Source organism: Puma concolor, chromosome D2 (assembly GCF_028749965.1).
Source record: "Puma concolor isolate L17-30 chromosome D2, mPumCon1.1.hap2, whole genome shotgun sequence".
Classification (NCBI taxonomy): Eukaryota; Metazoa; Chordata; class Mammalia; order Carnivora; family Felidae; genus Puma; species Puma concolor.
Window position 1 is genome coordinate 81487783 of NC_141677.1, and position 19361 is coordinate 81507143.

At 44.1% G+C, this 19361-nt stretch overlaps 1 protein-coding gene across 1 annotated transcript in view; it reads left to right on the forward strand.

Annotated features, from left to right (window-relative positions):
- Positions 1-4668: 4668 nt before the first annotated feature.
- Positions 4669-19361, forward strand: part of ZRANB1 (zinc finger RANBP2-type containing 1) — a 64417-nt gene continuing 49724 nt past the window's right edge. The window contains exon 1 of the mRNA XM_086681127.1: positions 4669-5068. The gene's annotated coding sequence lies outside the window, so the exon portion shown is untranslated. The remainder of the gene's footprint in view (positions 5069-19361) is intronic.

The window sequence follows — 19361 nt, forward strand, 5'->3', positions numbered from 1 at the left end:
CTGGGTGGCTTCTGAGGTCTGGCCTCCCAGTCCTGGGCCTGACTCTGGGCTTCCCGGCCTCGTTGGAGAAAGTGGTTCCTTGTTGCTCTTCTCCTCCATCCTGCTTGGTTGGCTTCCTCACAGCCTTTGTCCCAACATCCTTGGTCCTCCTTCGGCTCCAGGCCCAGCCCTGAGCAGGTGACCTGCACCTGCTACAGGCGGGAGGACAGAGAGTATGCAGTCCGCTTCATCAGCTCCCTCCGGTCAGAATCGCCCTACGGCTCTTTCACGACTTCCTCTCCTCTCCTTGCAGAGAAAGAAAGGGCCCTCCCGCCTGCCTGCCGAGACAAAGCACTGCGCTCCGGTTGACCTATTGGATCCGAATCACTTTCTCCTTCTTCACCTTCTCTCCTCTGTGTACAAAAGTACACGGATACGCTTATTCTTTTAAAAATATGTAAAAGAGGGGCGCCTGGGTGACTCAGTCGGTTAGGCGTTCGAGTCATGATCGCACGGCTCTTGAGTTCAAAGCCCGCGACGGGCTCTGTGCTGACGGCTCGGAGCCTGGAGCCTGCTCGGGATTCTGTGTCTCCCTCTCTCTCTGCCCCCTCCCCTGTTCACGCTCTCTGTCTCAAAAATAAATAAACATTAAAAAATTATTTAAAAATATGTAAAAGAGGGGGCACCCGAGTGGCTCAGTCTGTTGAGCATCTGACTTGAGCTCAGGTCATGATCTCAGGGTTCATGGGTTCGAGCCCCACGTGGGTGGCTGTGCTGACAGCTCAGAGCCTGGAGCCTGCTTCGGATTCCGTGTCTCCCTCTCTCTCTGCCCCTCCCCTTCTCGTACTCTGTCTCTCTCTCTCAAAAATAAAATAAACATTAAAAATTTTTTTTTAAATATGTAAAAGAACAAACCTTTCCCTTATTCTCGTTACCCCTGTGTCTATTATTAGAGTTCTTGCCTTTTTTTCATTGCCAAACGTCTGGGACTGATAGTATATAGTCACTACTTCAATGCCCACATATACCTTCGGCTTTTGAAATCTGGCTTCTTTCTCCACCATCCCACTGACAATGCTTCTCTAGGTCACTAAGCCTCTTGTTTGTCAAACCCAGTGACCTTTTCTCTGTTCTAATTCCTAAGTCTCTAGAATCTGACATTATTTATTATATTACCACGTTCCTGAGGCTCACTGGCTGCTTTGACTTTCGGGACACCTTTTTTTTTTTAATACTGTTTATTGATTTTGAGAGAGAGAGAGAGAGGAGGGGGGAGAGGCAGCGAGAGGGAGATAGAGTTCTAAGCAGGCTTCTCGCTTCGAGGAGCCCGAGTTGGGTCTCAATCCCACAAACCACAAGATCACGACCCCGGCTGAAAATCAAGTCAGGTGCTGAACCAGCTAGCCACCCAGCCGCCCCCAGAACACCTTTTTTAAATGTTCTTTCTGACCAGTTGTTTTCTCCTCCTTGGTAGTTCTGGTTTCCTACCCCTGGTGACTTTAGTAGTAACTTCTCCATAGATAATTCCCTGGTGTTGATCTCTAGCTCCAGCCTATCCAATTTCAGACCAGCTTTTCTGCTGCTTGCTGCACATTTCCTCCTGAGCCCAGGATCTGGACACACCTGATCTCCTCTTATCTAATTCCTTTCCTGTGTTTTCCACTGTTAATCATCCCACTTAGCAGTCAGAGTTCTCCGAGTTTTGATTCTTCTGCCCCAGATTCAGACACTGGCAAACCCTGACCCTTCTCCTGCTACGCTTTTTCATGTCTGTCCCTCCTTCGCATTCCCATAACTACTTTGGAGTTGGGTTCCTGTCTATTCATTGATTTCCCCGTCTCTAGTTCTACCCAAGTTTGTCTCACGGACGTGCCAGGTTATACGGTTCCGGTACTGGCATTTCCTGCTTCAAACCTTCCCGTGCTTTTGAATTAGTAAAGGAATTAGGTACAGATGCACAATTAGGCATTCAAGACCTTCACAGTAAGTACAATGGAAATTTTGCTGTTTCTCAAATAAAAGCCAAAACAAATTGTCAACCAAACAGTACTGTTCCTGCACTTTTACAAGAGTTGTAAGCAAAAGAACTTTTTAAAAATCGTGCGTACTTTTTTCCAGCTTTAACATTGGGATTGGCGGGGCGCCTGGGTGGCGCAGTCGGTTAAGCGTCCGGCTTCAGCCAGGTCACGATCTCGCGGTCCGTGAGTTCGAGCCCCGCGCCAGGCTCTGGGCTGATGGCTCAGAGCCTGGAGCCTGTTTCCGATTCTATGTCTCCCTCTCTCTGCCCCTCCCCCGTTCATGCTCTGTCTCTCTCTGTCCCCAAAATAAATAAACGTTGAAAAAAAAATTAAAAAAAAAAAAAAACAAAACATTGGGATTGGCTCTTCCTCTTAATTATGAGGTAATTTTCATTTGAATATACTTAGCGCATTCCATCTCATATTCTAATTATGGCTATTTTTGTCTTGCTCTCTTCCCTACCTATGCTTTAGTCCCTCAAACACAGAACGTATCTTACTCATCTTTGTGTACTTCTTGTTCCTTGGCACATGGTGCTTACTTGCTAACTTTCCTTCGCCCTACCCCAACAATATTCCGTTCTCTTAACAAAATCAGCCACAACTCTAACTAAATAAAAACACCTAGGGGCACCTGGGTGGCTCAGCCAGTTGAGCGTCTGACTTCATCCAGCTCAGGGCATGATCTCGCAGTTGGCGGGTTCGAGCCCCACACTGGGCTCGCTGCTGTCCGCTTTGGATCCTCTGTCCCCCTCTTTCTGCCGTTGCCCCACTTGCACCCTCTCTCTCTCTCTCAAAAAACAAGCATAAAAAAACCCCACCAAACTCCACCTAATTCTGCAGTTCTTGTGGACTCTTAGGTGAGGTGGTTTGCAGCTGAGGTTCAGGAAGGGGAAGCTGGAGGTACTCAGAAGCTCTTAAAATATTTTCAAAGTGAAATGTTGGTTGAACCATTTGTTCTAACATAGTCATATGGTGTTTAATTTAATTGACAGTTGTGTTAATTATATGTTTGAGGATACGTGTTAAGTTTTGCAGCCAAGTGACTGTTGCGGCTTAAACTCAACTTATTGACAAGTCTTTGACCAAATAATGTTGTTTTGGGAAGATGGGGATGATTGAAAATCTCTACCACAGGAATGGCCGTGAGGATAAAATATAGTAACGTTATGAAAGAGGTTGTTGGTGATGGGTAGCTATACAAGGTATTATTCTTAAGTGGCCATAGTAAAGCTATACACATATCCTCAACTTTCTATTTATGCAAAGAGAGACTGAGAATAATACCATGAATCGTTTTACTAAATGAAATCTGCTAGTTTTAAAAATCCAGTTAAACTCTTAATCTTCCCATTGAAGCTGAGGTGTCCCATAAACTGCTAATGCCCTTTGACCGTGCTATAGCTCCTCAACAGATAACTTTTAAAGAGGTCTATAATAAAGAGTTGCTGTACTTTACAGTTTTTCAAATTCTTGAAATACAGTTTTGAAGTATGAAAAATTCAAGGCAAAGTCCCACTAAGAAAAACAAACTCCTCCAGCTGGAAAATTTTGACACATGGGCTTTTAGCAAAAGGCTCAATGACTTAACTATTTGACTATATTTAAAGAAAATAAACGCGCGCGCGCGCGCACACACACACACACACTACATCACCATATAACATATTCCCTTTAAGACTTAGGCTCTGGGAATTCTCCCGGCAGCACTTTTACCACGGCTGTAATTTATCCTCTATCTGTAAATTTACAATTTACAGAAAAGCTCCAAGCCCCAGAAAAGGCAACCATAAGAAAGCTGGGTTTACCCCAAATTAGAGTTAGGTAGCAGAAAAGAAAGCAAAGTCTCCGTGGCTTAAAAAAAGTTAAAAAAAAATTTTTTTTTAATGTTTACTTATTTTTGAGAGAGAGAGGGAGTGGGGGAAGAGCAGAGAGACAGGGAGATAGAATCCGAAGCAGGCTCCAGGCTCCGAGGTGTCAGCACAGAGCTGGGCGTGGGAATCGAACCCACAAACCCCGAGATCGTGACCTGAGCCCAATCCGGATTGGACCACCCAGGCACCCCCCCAATTTTTTAATTTTGAGATAGAATTGGCATATAAACCCCATGGCTTTTCATCATGCACATATGTACGTAATATGTAACAAACATACACAAACACACGTAGAAATGGATAGCTACCTCGAAGGTAGGGCTTACGTAAAAAATAGACGTTGTAAAAATTTGGAAAAAAAAAAAAAGAGAAAGCCCTAAACATTCATCTTTCCCGATGTCTTATAACGAGTTTGAAACTGTTATTAGAATGAGGCAGAATCTGTCACTAAGACTACTTGGGAGACCTGAGATCCACGGCTGGGCTTGGAAGTCCGGGGAACCGGGGGCACAGAGCGGGCAAAGGGAGTCCGCCAGGCGAGAGGACGCCCCGCCGCGTCCCCCAGCCCCGCGCACGCCGCGCCGCGCCGCCCCGCCGCCTCCCGGAGTGCCACGCACCTCGCCGCCCGCCCGCAGCCCCGCCGGCGGAGCTTCACAACCGGGGCCGGACGCCGGCATGACGTCACCTCTCCGCGGCCCGCCCCCTGCGTCCGGAAAGAGGCGGTCTCCCATTGGCTGCGTCGCTGGCGGCCTCCGGGCCAATGACAGGGCAGCGAGCGGCGGGGTCGGGCCTTGACGTTGTGCTGCTCGCCGTGGGGTTTATTTGGCTCCGGGGCCCCTCGCCGACGCCATTAGGAGCCGCAGCGCCTGAGGCCGACTCCCCCCCCGTCGCTCTGCCCCCTCCCCCTTTGCCCCTGGCGTGCCCCCCGCCTCCGCGCCTGCTCTCCGCCCCTCTGACCCCCGCCCCCGGTAGCCGGGAGCCGCGCGCGGGCCCGCGGAGACCATGTCCTGACTGAGGGGAGAGGGCGGAGGCGGCAGCAGCGGGACGGGCGGCGGCACGGAGGGAGGCGGAGAGGGGCCGGGCTCGGCTCGTCGCCTCGGGCTGCTCGGGGAGTCGCCGCCGCCGCCGCCGCCGCCGCCGGGCGCCGAGCATCGGACGGGGAGGAGGAGCAGGAGCTGGAGGAGCCGCCGCCGCCAGGTAACCGGGCCCCGGGAGGGCGCCCCACTGCAGGCCCCTCGCGGCCCCCTCTGCGGCCTGCCGGGCCCCTCGCTCCCTGCAGGCCGCCGGGTGTCCGGGGCGGCCCGCCCGCGCCCCCTGGGGCGGCGTTGCGGGCGAGGGGAGGCGAGGCGAGGGGAGGGGGCCCGGGCGGCCGCCGCCGCCGCGCTCCCATCTCGGGCTTTCTCGGTGCGGGGACAGGCCCCGGGGCTGTGGGAGGGTGGGTCCGCCGCGCTTGTTTACCCACCATCGATCAGCCGCGGCTGGCCGCGCCGCCTGCCCCGCCACCTCTCTTCCGCCAGAGTCCCCCCCCTCCCTCGCCCCCCAACTTCTTTTTCTGCCACATACGGGCGGGTGAGGGGGGCTTCGCTCCTGCTGTGCAATAGGCCGTGATACTTGGTTCCATCTTTCCAAGTTAGTGCTGGCCTCCAAAGTTGCATTTTGGCCCTCTGGCCGCTCCCTCTCCGCCCTCCGAGGTGGCCTCCAGCCGGTGCCGCGTCTAAGAAAATGAGGGTGGAGGGCGACGGGGGGGGGGGGGAGGGTGGGTTGGGGAGGAGGAGCTGGAACCGGGGGAAAGATTGTTTACCCTGCTCGCTCGCGACCACGGTGGTGCGGTGCAAGTATCTGGTTATTTTCTCCGCGGTGGTTTGCTACGGGTTATTTCACAGACAAAAGGGCTGTAATGAATACTTGGCGTTGAGCGCAAGGGACGGGCAGTTTAGGTCCAGCCTGGAAGTTTGAACCGGCCCCTTATCTTTGAGATACACTGGTGTTTTGAACCCCTTCTGGCTGAGAATTTTGAGTTTCTGTGGCCTGAGCCTCCTTTTCCGTGACTCCATAGACTATTACCAGGTTCAGCGCCGTCTTCTTCGCCCGGTGTTTTGGTCTGTGTGCTCACCGCATGACCTATGGTGTTGTCGAAAAATTTAGCGTACAGAAATATTATTTGAGACTACAGTTGAGAGATCCCTAGCCCTTGGAAACCTCCTACAACGAGCGGTTCTTGTATCTGTGGCCTTTTTTTTTTTTTTTAAGTTGACTTTATCACTCGCGCGACCTCCAGGGTCCCCCCGTTTTGAGCAAACGTGGATGACTCAGTGTACAACTCATACGCCAGGGGAAACCATAAAGATTTTTGATCTTGGTTTAATGCCAAGGGCCTGGGAAAAGTCACCTAAACTGTGTTTGTGGCAAAGAAAGCTGAGTCTCTTCTCCTGGCTGTTATCATTAATTAAATGAGGTAATTCTAAAGAAACTTAGACTCTTGCTCCCTCTTGCTTTTTGGATCTTAAGATACGCGGTCACTTCCTTATACCGAAATTTCATAACATTGTTTTTATTGGGCCGTGAGGGAAACTCAGAGGACGGGAGTGACACCTTTTAAGCTTTGGGGAGGGTATTTGAATGTCAGGAGGGGTTTTTATTTCATCACTTTTATTAACGCTTCGGAGCGTTGAGACTCCCATTTATTTACTCTCGAAGCGTGCCTGGCTTAGCATGGGGAGCTCATTCATGGTGCTGTACTTTCTGCTCCGGGCCTCAGCCCGGCTCTGTACCCTGGGAAGGGTTAAGGCGCGTCACGTTTCAGTCTGAGGGCTGGCACAGTTCTGGAACTCACAAGCCAGTTGTACGCTATCCCAGGTAAATCGCCTCCTCTGTGTCACTGACATGGTGAGGGCTGTTCCGGGTGCTCTACACTTACATCGCTTTTGTAACAAGTGGAAACTTTAGGTGAATGGGAGTTGGAAAAAGCAGAGCACTGTAACTTCTTATTTAACCCGGTTCAGTTTTATCATGTGAGCACTGCTGTTGCCTCCTTTCTGCCCCAATAAGCTCTTCTACCTGGGCTTCGAACACGTTTTCTGCCAGTGATGTGCTGTTGTACTTGGAATATTTGTGCTTGCTTATGCTTTGGGTAAATAACATCTTGAACGTTTTAACACTCTCGTCTCCTCACATCACAACATAAAAACTTCCAGAGCTCTCCTTATCACATGCGAACTAAGGCTTAAGCTTCCTGGTGTGGTGTTCAGGTTTCTCTGTAGTCTGGCCCTGGCTCTCTTCAGTCTTAACTTATTTCTTCCCTTTGTGCATTCTTAGTTCCTGCCAAACTAACTCGTTTGTTGTTCTCGTGAAGTCCCTCCTCTCGGCCTTTCTTTGTGCCTTTCTTTGTGCCTTTCTTTCTGTTGGAAATCCTCTTCCGCCATTTATTCATGGATCCCCTCTTTACTTTGGGCCCAGTTGAGTCCTGTCTCTTGAGAAGTCTTTTTCTCGAGTTCAGCCTCAAGGGATCTATTCACTCCTTTTTTTGTGTGGGACTTTTACACCAGCGTATGCTAGCCTGGATTTCAGTTTATCTTTTTAAAAAAAAATTTTTTTTTCAAAGTTTTTATTTATTTTTGGGACAGAGAGAGACAGAGCATGAACAGGGGAGGGGCAGAGAGAGAGGGAGACACAGAATCGGAAACAGGCTCCAGGCTCCGAGCCATCAGCCCAGAGCCCGACGCGGGGCCCGAACTCACGGACCGCGAGATCGTGACCTGGCTGAAGTCGGACGCCCAACCAACCGCGCCACCCAGGCGCCCCCTATCTTTTTAAGCTTTTATTCTGGGGGCGCCTGGGTGGCGCAGTCGGTTAAGCGTCCGACTTCAGCCAGGTAACGATCTCGCGGTCCGTGAGTTCGGGCCCCGCGTCGGGCTCTGGGCTGATGGCTCGGAGCCTGGAGCCTGTTTCCGATTCTGTGTCTCCCTCTCTCTCTGCCCCTCCCCCGTTCATGCTCTGTCTCTCTCTGTCCCAAAAATAAATAAACGTTGAAAAAAAAAAATTTAAGCTTTTATTCTGCTTCCCAACTAGATTTCAAGACCTCTGAGAAATGGGTATGGATTCTTTTTCTGTGGTTACCATATATTCAGCATTGAAAGATGGATACATTGTTTTACCAAGTATTTTTGGTTATGGAAGTATTCTAGGACATGCTGTTTGTAGTCTTTTTTTCCCCCTTTTTCTTTTAAATTTATTTATGTATTTATTTTGAGAGAGAGAGATTCTGAATCAGAGAGCGTGAGCCGGGGAGGGGCAGAGAGAGAGGGAGGCTGACAGCGAAGAGCCCGATGCGGGGCTGGAACTCACAAACGGTGAGGTCATGATCGGAGTTGAAATCAAGAGCCAGATGCTCAACTGACTGAGCCACCCAGGCACCCCTGCTTGTAGTCTTCTAAGTAGTGGGGTTTCTAGGATTTTGATGATTTAGGAGATAACATACTTGAAATTGTGTCTCTTTTTTAAATTTTGTTTTCTTAATGTCCATTCTAAGAGAGAGAGAGCACGCATGTGCCCGCTCGAGCGTGAGTGGGGGAGGGGCAGACAGAGAAGGAGACAGAATCCGAAGCCGGCTCCAGGCTCTGAGCTGTCGGCACAGAGCCGGGCACTCAAACCCACCAACCATGAGATCATGACCTGAGTCAAAGTTGGACAGTTAACTGACTGAGCCACCCAGGCGCCCCGAAATTACGTCTGATTTAAAAAAATTTTGGGGGGGGGTTAGTATGTTTTTTTCTATTTTTAGTGTGGTTCTTTTCTTGTAGAGGATGCTCAACGATATGATAACGGTCATGTCTTTTTCAAATAGAAATGTAACTACTGCAGTTCTGTAGTTCAGATTTGAGTCTGCTGCAGTTATTGCGGTTTGAGTTTGGAACCAGGGACACTAAGGGAGGTCATTCATTCCATGTTTGTATATAGGTAACATTTAGCATCACGAGAAGGAGAAAATAATCTGTAGTCTCAGTTTGCATCCTTAACCTCAGATGTTGGCAGCATGTGTCATTGATCATGAGGCAGATGAGACACAGGAGAATGTGTGATTCACTGCTACCTGTCAACACTGTTGGAAGAAAACATAAACAAGCTGGTCCATAGTATTTTTGTATACCAAGGATAATATGTGTGATTATATGGTACATGGGTGGATGCTGATGTAGTTGGAAAACAGGTGCATGTGTTTCTGTTGTGTGTGTCTGAGTAGGAGGCTTGGAAGGCTTGGTATTTTATGGATACATACCTAGTCTCTTAGCAGTAAACAGTCTTGATTTATCCACTGCGTGTACGTGGAAACTTGTCCACAAACTTGTGGAAACTTCTTCCAGTTCATCACAGTATTTTTTCCTTGTAATTGCTTGATTTTGTTAGAAAGTAGTTTACATCAAACCTTATTTTAGGCTTCAGAAACCTTTTTAGAATAATCAAAGCTGAAATTAGTCCATTAACGAACTTCCCAAACATGTTGGGCAGGCTTTTTGCGTTTGTAAAAGGCACTTCCGTGGAGTCTATGCCAGTAATTTTGCCACTTGATCAGTGAGCATTGTTTGCTTTGTGGGAAGCGGTATTTTGGTTAAGATGAAATTTTTGACAAGAGCCGTCAGTTTGAGGGTTTTTTTTTTTTTCCCCTCCAAGTTTATTTATTTATTTTGAGGGGCACCTGGGTGGCTCAGTCTGTTGAGCGTCTGACTTCACCTCAGGTCATGATCTCATGGTCCGTGCGTTCGAGCCCTGCGTCAGGCTCTGTGCTGACAACTCAGAGCCTGGAGCCTGCTTCAGAGTGTGTGTCTCCCTCTGTCTCTCTCTCTCTCTCTCTGCCCCTCCCCAGCTTGTGTTCTGTCTCTCTCTCAAAAATAAGCATTAAAAAAATAAAGTTTATTTATTTATTTTGAGAGACAGCGCGTGTGGGAGGGGCAGAGAGAGGGAGAGAGAATCCCCAGTAGGCTCTGCACTGTCAGCACAGAGCCCACGGTGGGGCTTGAACTCAAGAACCGTGAGATCATGACCAGAGCTGAAACCAAGAGTCTGACGCTTAACTGACTGAGCAACCCAGGGGCTCCCCCGTTTGCGTTTTAAAATGGATGTTGGTCAGATAAATTGAATGTAAAGTTGATAACTTTTCAGCTGCCTAGTGAATTGAACTTTTTAGTAATGAAGAAACTAATTTTTTATTTTTAGAGTTCATATATTGAGGGCGGACTGTCCCAATCCCTCCTAACCAACAAAACATAATTTGGGTTTTTTACCATTTGGTAAGTCAGAATTTTATGTGGCTTGAATTCACATAAATAAAAAATATTTGAATGTATAAAGCATTGTTGGAAATCAGTTGCATAGCTTTCCATTTTTTTTCTTTTTTAAAATTTTTAATGTTTGTTTATTTTTGAGAGAGAGCGACAGCACGAGCAGGGGAGGGGCAGAGGGAGAGGGAGACACAGAATCTGAAGCGGGCTCCAGGCTCTGAGCTGGCGGCACAGAGCCCGACCGACATGGGCTCGAACCCGCGAATGGTGAGATCATGACCTGAGTCGAAGTCAGACGCTTAACCGACTTTTTCTTAATTTTAAAGTAACCATTTCATTGAAATTTATTTCATATACCATAAAATTTACCCTTGTAAAGTATGTAATTCGTTGGTTTTTAGTGTATTCTAAAAGTTGTGTAGCCATCACCATTATCCAGAACATTTCATCACGCCCCCAAAAAGACTGTACCCATTAACCAGTCCCTCCCTCTTTTGCCTCAGTTCCTGGCAACCACTAATCTTTCTCTATGGATTTGCCTATTCTGTACATTTCATGTAAGTGGAATCATACACTATGTCACCTTTTGTGTCTGCCTTCGTTCACTTAGCATAATATTTTCAAGGTTTATCCCTGTTGTAACATGTATCAGTACCCCTTTTTTATGGCTGAATTATTTAATTGTTGTATGGATATAGCACATTTTGCTTATGTTTACGCATTCATTGATTGATGGACATTTAGGTTGTTTCTACTTTTTGGCTGTTATGAAGTATGCTGCCATGAATATCTGTGTGCAAGTTTTTGTGTGGGCTTAAGTTTTCATTCCTTTTGGGTATGTACCTGGAGGTGGAATTGCTGGAACGTATGGTAACTCTGTGTTTAATCTTTGAGGAACTTCTAGATTGTTTTCCAAAGTGGTTGCACTGCTTTACACATTTCCTAGCAACAAATGAGGGTTCCGTTTCTCTACATCCTGAATACTTATTACTGTTTTTTTAATTATTGCCATCCTAGTGAAGTGATATCCCTTCGTTTTTATTTGCATTTCCCTAATGACTAATAGTATTGAGCATTTTTTCATGTGCATATTGGCCATTTGTAAATTTTCTTTGGAGAAATGTTACTCCAGTCCTTTTTCAGTTGGGTTATTTGTCTTTCATTCTTGAGTTGTGAGAGCTCTTTATGTAATCTGGCTACAAGTCAGATACATGATTTGCACGCATTTTCTCCTTTTCTGTGGGCTTTTTCACTTTCTTATTGGTATGCGTTAAAGCACCAAAGATTTAAACATTTTTTTTTTTTTTACGTTTATTTATTTTTGAGACAGGGAGAGACAGAGCATGAACGGGGGAGGGTCAGAGAGAGGGAGACACAGAATCTGAAACAGGCTCCAGGCTCTGAGCTGTCAGCACAGAGCCCGACGTGGGGCTCGAACTCACGGACTGCGAGATCATGACCTGAGCCGAAGTCGCTCAACCGACTGAGCCACCCAGGCGCCCCTACACCAAAGATTTTAATTTTGATGTAGTCCAGCTTATGTATGTTTTCTTTTACTTGTGTTTTCAGTGTTGTCTCTAAGAAGCCATTGGCCAATCCAAGGTGCAGAAGATTTGCATCTGTGTTTTCTTCTAAGAATTTTATAGTTGTAGTTTTTTTCGTTTAGATCCATGATAGTTTTAAGTTTTGTACATAGTATGAGGTGGGGGTCCAACAGTGCTTTTGGAGGTGGCTGTCTGGTCGTCCCAGCACCATTTTCTGAAACTTCCTTAGCTTTAATAATGCAGTTATTCTCGACTATAAATTGATTATTGCGGGACAGTATTCCCTGGATAGATGAAGAAATTGTCCATATTTTGCAGATGGAGAAAGGGATCTCTACTTGGTGTTGCACGTTAAGTTGCAGCAGTACACTCGTGATTGAAATCCTGAAGGGAAGCCATTGTATAACACCACTTATATATCCTTTGCTTTTTTTGGTTCGGGTGGGTAATTTGTTACTATAAATTTTTATTATAAAAAATCCATTTCTTGGCGCTTAATGAAGCTAAAGTTTGTCTTCAAAAGGGAAGCTATAGTAATTTGCAGAACTGGTTTTGACTGGTGTTGTTTTGGACTGCCGTCCTTCGATACGAGTAGAGTATTCAGTACTTGCTTTTATTGCCTACATGGTAAGTGGCCGTCGCATAGCAGACACTGCTTACAGAGACGTAAAGGTGAATGTTTCACAGGCAGCCATTGGAAAAAAATCATAATTCACACAAGTAAGTGCTATGAAGTGGTGAAGAAGTGACTGAATTAGCACAAGGTTAGGTTTGGGTCAGGAAGAGCTTTACAGACATGGGAACATTTAAGCTGGTCTTCGAAGAAGTAATAGGTTTCTAAAACCAGATAAGAATGGGGGGCGGGAGTGGGCAAACATCCTATGCAGAAGCAAGCCTGTGAGTGAAGGAGACATGAAAATTATGTCATGATTAAGGACCAGCCAGAGGGTTCAGTATAGCTACAGCATGTGGATGAGGCTGGAAAGGCATGCCTTTCCAGTCCCTGCCTCACTTTCCCCAGAGCTAGTATTGTCAAGGGGCTGGCGATTACAAGGGTGGAGTGATCTGTTTGGAATGGATCATCTTCACAGGTAGGAAGAGAGAAGCAGTCTGTCTCCTGTTTCTGTGTCTCTGTGTATGTGGAGGAATATGTGGGAGATGTTACTAAGTTGAAAATCTGAAGGCATTTGATTTTGTAGAAGTTCTTTTAGCAGATTGATTATTGGGCACCTATTGTGTGCTCTGAAGTTGTTTAGGATTTTCAGAAAGTAGATTACATAAAACACTTTACAAAGGCTACTGAAATTGCAACATTTAGTAATGGCCCATTCAGTGTTCAGAAAGCAACTATACTGGGTGTTCAGATAGTCATGTGAACAAGACAGGCACTGTTGCTTGTATTGACGTTCTAGTATGAAGAGCAGTCAAGGCGCAAACAAGGGAAAAAACCCCAGATATTGGTAAGTGCTGTGCAGACACGCAAGCAGGGTGGTGTGATGGACGTGACTGAGCGGCCAGGGAAAATCTTCCTGCGGAGGTGGTATTTAAACCGAAACCTCAGTGACAAGAGCTGGCCATATGAAATCTGGGGAAAGAGCATTCTAGGCAGAGGAGATTTCGAATACAAACTCTTAATGTGAGAATGAGCACGCTGGTAAAAGGAACAGAAGGAAGTCTACTTTCATGTAAAGATTTTCGAGAAAGGCTGGTGAATTTTAATTCAATTGTGAGTGGATTGGGAAACCATCGGGATTTTAAGTCCTTGTGCTGTGATCTGGTTTACACTCCTAAAGGATCCATCTGGCTTCTGTGTGAAGATGGTGGATAGAGTAGAAAACAGTAAGACTGGTGGGAGGCTTTGAGGTAATCTGCGGGAGGGGTGATGGTGGCTGGGGCTGGGGGCACGGTGGGGCGTGTCCTGGAGGAAAGTGAAGATTCTGGATTTGTTTTGGAGGTAGCGTCAGTACTGTGTGGTGGCTAGAGACAGTGGCTATAAAGTCAGCCTGTCTTGCTATCTAATGTTCATGTTTTGTTCTAGGGAAATGTTGCCATAATTGCGGAAGGCTGTGGTGCGCTATTGAGGAAAAAAAAGTGAGAGTCAGAATCTGGGGTTTACTTGCTAAAGCTTTGTGACCCTGGGCAAGTCATCTTGCCTTTCCTGGAGCCCCAGATCCCTTGTCATTAAAATGAATATACTTGTACCTCAGGGAGATTCTAGGGTACGTTAGGGGGAAGTACCTGAGGGTTCTTAGGATTCAGTGAAATAATGTAAGTGTTCTGTGACATAAAGCTCCATGCAGAATTTAAAGTGGTATTATTTCAAGCTGGCAGTTGTTGGTGATATTAATTATGGGATATGGATTTGAGGTTATTGGTTTTAGCCCCTACTTAAAGACAGGTGTGGCATTATTATCATAATTTCTTTTAATGAGATGCTTGGGTCTTAAGGTTTTGGCCAACATTCCAGATTCTGTAAGGGGTGGAGAGGGACTTGAACTTGGATCTAAGACGTGCAATGCGTTTTCCTGTATGTGAGAGAAATGAATATGAATATCAAGAGATGGAACTCTGGTCTTCCCATAGTAAATTAGATTTCACTCTTGCAACACTTCGGTGAAAGGCATTAGTGAATCACTAAAGGAAAATATTCTAGGGTATTCTCGAAGTGCTTATGTGTTTGTGTTTGGCAGAGTGACCTAGGAGATACTTGAAGACCGTCAGGAAGGACCTTTTATGCCCTGCTTAGGATTTTTTCACTTCAGTAAGATATTGTTGAAAATTTCAGAGCTACAGAATAGCAACATCAGGTTTTTTTTTTTCCTTTTTCTTTCTTTTCTACCATTCTGGCAGAGATGTGGAGTACGAAGATAGGAAGACCAGTTAGGAAAACAGTTGAGGGAAGAAACGATGAACTAGGGCTTGGTGAGAGGTGTGGAAAGAAGGGCTAATTCTTGAGGAATGTTTAGGATATAGGAGGCAGATTTATTTTCTGCTGAAAGAGCTCTTCTGTACCTGTTACATGGTTTTTTGTCAGAATAAAAATGATGTATGTGTAAGTATTTTGTAAATTTATTTCCTCTAAATGTATGTTTATTTTTGAGAGAGAGAGAGTACGTGGGGAGGGGCAGAGAGAGAGGTAGACAGGATCTGAAGCAGGCTCTGCATTGACAGCAGAAAGCCCTACTTGGGCCTCAAACTCAAGAACCATGAGATCATGACCTGAACTGAAGTTGAATGCTTAACCAGATGAGCCACCCGGTATTTTGTAAATTGTAAGATTTATTGTGTGATGTGGATATATAAAAATAACAAATACATAGTTTGCCCAGAACTGTTCGAAAATCATTTGCAGACTTGATCCCCCTTTATCCTTAAATATTACAGTGTATATTTCCTAAAAAATAAGCGCTTTCTGCTACACAGCCACAATATACTGATCAAAATCAGGAAATTAATATTGTTTGATATAATCATGTAATTCTTTTTCTCTTTTTTTTTTAAAGAACAGTAATTTTTTTTAGAAAATTTTATTTTGAGAGAGGTGGAGTGCAGAGAGAGGAGAAAGAGAGAATCCCAAGCAAGCTCTGCGCGGTCAAGTGTGGAGCCTGATGGAGGGCTCAGACTCCTGAACCGCAAGATCATGACCCGAGCTGAAGTCAAGAGTCACTCAACTGACTGAGCCATCCAGGCGCCCCTATGATTCCTTTTTTTTTTTTTTTTTTGTTTTGTTTTAATGGTTATTTATTTAGAGAGAGAGTGTGCGTGCACACCAATGAGATAGGGGTGGGAGAGAGAATCCCAAGCAGGCTCTGGGCTCTTAGTGTAGAGCCTGACTTGGGGCTTGATCTCATGAACTGTGAGCCAAAATCTAGAGTTGGGCGCTTAACTCTCTGAGCCACCCAGATGCCCCATTATGCAATTCTTAATAAGAAAAAGATTCTACAGATTTCTCTCCTATTTTGTCGATTGTTCCATTAATGTTCTTTATAAAGGTAAAAGAAAATCTCAGATTATGTATTGCAGTCTGTTGCCATGTTTTTTATAAGCTCCTTTAATTGGAACAGGAAAGTCTTTGTCTCTCATGATACTGATGTTTTTGAAGACTCTAGGACTACTTGTTTTGTAGAAAGTCTCTTAATATGGTGTGTCTGATATTTGGAGTCAGATTATGTACTTTTTGACAAGAATTCCACAGAAGTGATGTTATGTTCTTCATATAGCATGGCAGGAGGCAAATGATGTCATTAATAGTGTGGTTAACTTTTGATTATTTGGTTATGGTGTTATCTATCAGATTTTGTAATATACTAGTTACTGTTGTGGAGAGATACTTGGAGACTGTTTAAATATCTGGTTAATCCTCAAATTTTCACTCTCTAGTTTTAACATCCATTGATGATTGTTTTAATTGTCAACGTGGACTAGTTTAACATCTATTGAAGATTGCCAAAAGGTGATTTTCTAATCCAGTTATTCTTTTTGCATTTATTAGTTGGATTTTTATCGTAAGGAAGAGCTTTCGCTCATTTACTTGCGTGTTTATCAGTGTCTGTGTAGATTTACAGATTTTTATTTTAGTCAGTGTTTTAAAATCTTTATTGTCATTGTTTATGGTGATGCTCCAGTTGATCCAGATTTGGCCAGTGGGAGCGCTTCATACTAATTTCTGTGTCCTTTTTTTTTTTTTTTTTTTTTTAATTCAAGATTTTTAGATGTGAATATATTCCAAATTTCGTTTTACTTTTTGGAGCAGCTTTAGGTTCAAACCAAAAGTTCCCGTGGCCTTTTAAAACTCCTGTCATTCTTTGAGAACTGATTTTTTTTTTTTTTTTTAAGGAAAGTGTTTCCTGTATGTTAGTAACTAAAAAACACTAAGAAACAGATTTTTAAAAATAGACTCTACTTTTCGAGTCGTTTAGGTTCATAGCAAAATTGAACAGCAAGTATAGAGAGTTCCCTTATATCCTCTGCCCCAGCATATGCATAGCCTCCCCCAATATCATCCACAACAGAGTGGTATGGTTTGTTAAAATTGTTGGTATATCAACCAGATTCCATAGTTTACACTAAGGTTCACTCTCTATATGTGTTAAAACCCATAGAATGTACAAGTATCCACCATTATAGTGTCAATACAGCACATTTTCACGACCCTAAAAGTCGTCTGTGCTCTGCCTGTACATCCGTCCCTCCCAACTCTTGGCAACCTCTGATCTTTTTATTGTCTCCATAGTTTTGCTTTTCCAGAATGTCATATAGTTGGAATCACACAGAATATAGTCATTTCATATTGGCTTCTTTTACTTAGTAATAGGTATTTAAGGTTCCTTTCTGCCTTTTTTGTGGCTTGATCCCTCCCTTCTTTTTGGTGCTGAATAATATTTCATTGTACCACAGTTTATCAGTTCACTTCAGCTCATGTGTTGCACCTACTGAAGGACATCTTGGTTGCTTGCATGTTTTGGCAGTTATGAAAAAAGCTGCTATAAACATCTGTATGCAGATGTGGACATGTTTTCAGCTCCTTTGGGTTAAATACCAAGGTGCACAATTGCTGGATTGTATGGTAAGAGCATGTATGGTTTTGTAAGAACCTGTCAAACGCTCTTCCTGGGTGGCTGTATCGTTTTGCATTCCTATCAGTAACGAATTGAGATTTTGACAATATTGAGTCTGCCCATCCATGAAGATGGAATGCTCCATTTATTTAGTACCTCTTTGATTTCTTCTTTCATCAGTGTTTAGTTTTTCTCACATAGGTCTTGTATGTATTTTGTTAGATTTATGCCCGAGTGTTTCAGTTTTGGTGGGTGTTAACTGTAAATGGTGGTATGTTTTTAATTTCAAATTCCATTTGTTCGTCGCTGGCATATAGGAAAGCAGTTGACTTATATATGAACCTTGTGTCCTGCAACCACGTTATGTCACTTAGTAGCTCTGAGTCGTTTTGTTGAGGGTTTGTTTATTTATTTTATTTTCTACATAGACAATCCTATCATCTGTGAATAAAGACAATTTTATTTCTTCTCAACTTGCGTACTTTTAAATGTTCATTTGTTTCGAGAGAGAGAGGGAGCGCACATGCATGTGCGAGAGTGGGAGAGGGGCAAAGAGGGAGAATCCCAGGACGCCAGGCTCTAACCCACAAACTGTGAGATCATGACCTGAGCCAAAATTGTGTACTTTTAATTTTCTCTTATAACATTAGCTAGAATTTCCAATTCGATGTTGAACAGAGTGATGAGGGGAACATCCTTGCCTTATTACTGATCTTAGTAGGAAAGTTTCTAGTTTTTCACTGTTAAATATGGTATTACCTGTTGGTTTTTTGTACATGCTTTATCATGTTGTGGAAGTCCCTCTGTATTTCTAGGTTGCCGAACATTTTCCCCCCCTTCATGAATGAGTGTTGGATTTTGTCAGATGCCTTTTCTGCATGTATTCATGTGATCGTGGTTTTTTTTTTTTGGTTTTGGTTTTTTGGTTTTTTTTTGGTCTGTTGATATGAAGGATTATGTTAATTGATTTTTTGAACATTGAACTAACTTTGCACATCTGGGATAAACAGTCTTGGTTGTGGTGTATGCTTTTTATACATTGTTGGATTTGATTTGCTAATGTTGAGAATTTTTGCATCTATGTTCATGAGACATTGAAAAGACAAGTTTTTTATCACTTTTTAACTTTTAGTTTTGTAAAGTGTGATATTCATCTGTTCATGCTTAGGACGAAATAAACTCTGGTTCATATTTTGATATGTTTCCTCTATTTTGTGAACTGTACCTGCAAATTGTAGAAAGAAGCTATATTTGTAAGTTTTCCAGATGTTTTGATATTGCTTTTCAAACACAAACCCAGATATTTTATTATTAGATTCAGCAATCAAATATAATTGTTCTTTAAAATTGCTACAAAAGTTTGAAAATGCTTATTCTCAGTTTCTCTACAGACCAGTCAGCAGCGTGTAGACTATCACAGGCTCCTGGACCAAGTTTTGAGTAGCAGCAGTCTGAATACTATACAGTGTATTGCTTCCTGCCCCTTGTCTAGTAGTCTGAGCCTTACTTCTCAGTCTTGAACAGCATTTGGTACTTTCCTTATAGATTTAAACATTTTTCATTATGAAAAACTTCAAACATACATACAGAGAGGCTAGGAGAATGAATTCTCATGTATCCATCACTGAGTTACTAATCCATAGCCAGTCTTTTCATTTGTGTTCCTCTTACTTCCTCCTCATGGAATATTTTAAAGCAAATTCCAGACATTTTATGGCACTGTAAATATTTCAGTAGGAGAAGAGGACTGTTTGTTTGTTTGTTTGTTTGTTTATTTATTTATTTATTAGACCAAGCATGAGCAGGGGAGGGGCAGAGAGAGAGGGAGACACAGAATCCGAAGCAGGCTCCAGGCTCCGAGATGTCAGCACAGAGCCTGACGCGGAGCTCGAACTCATGAACTGTGAGATCATGACCTGAGCCAAAGTCGGACAGTTAACCATCTGAGCCACCCAAGCGCCCCGAGAAGAGGACTTTTTTAAGGGCATAGATACCACACTGTTAATCACATCTTAAAATTTTAATAATTTCTTAAAAAAAATTTTTTTTAATGTTTATTTATTTTTGAGAGAGACAGAACATGAACAAGGGAGGGGCAGAGAGAGAGGGAGAC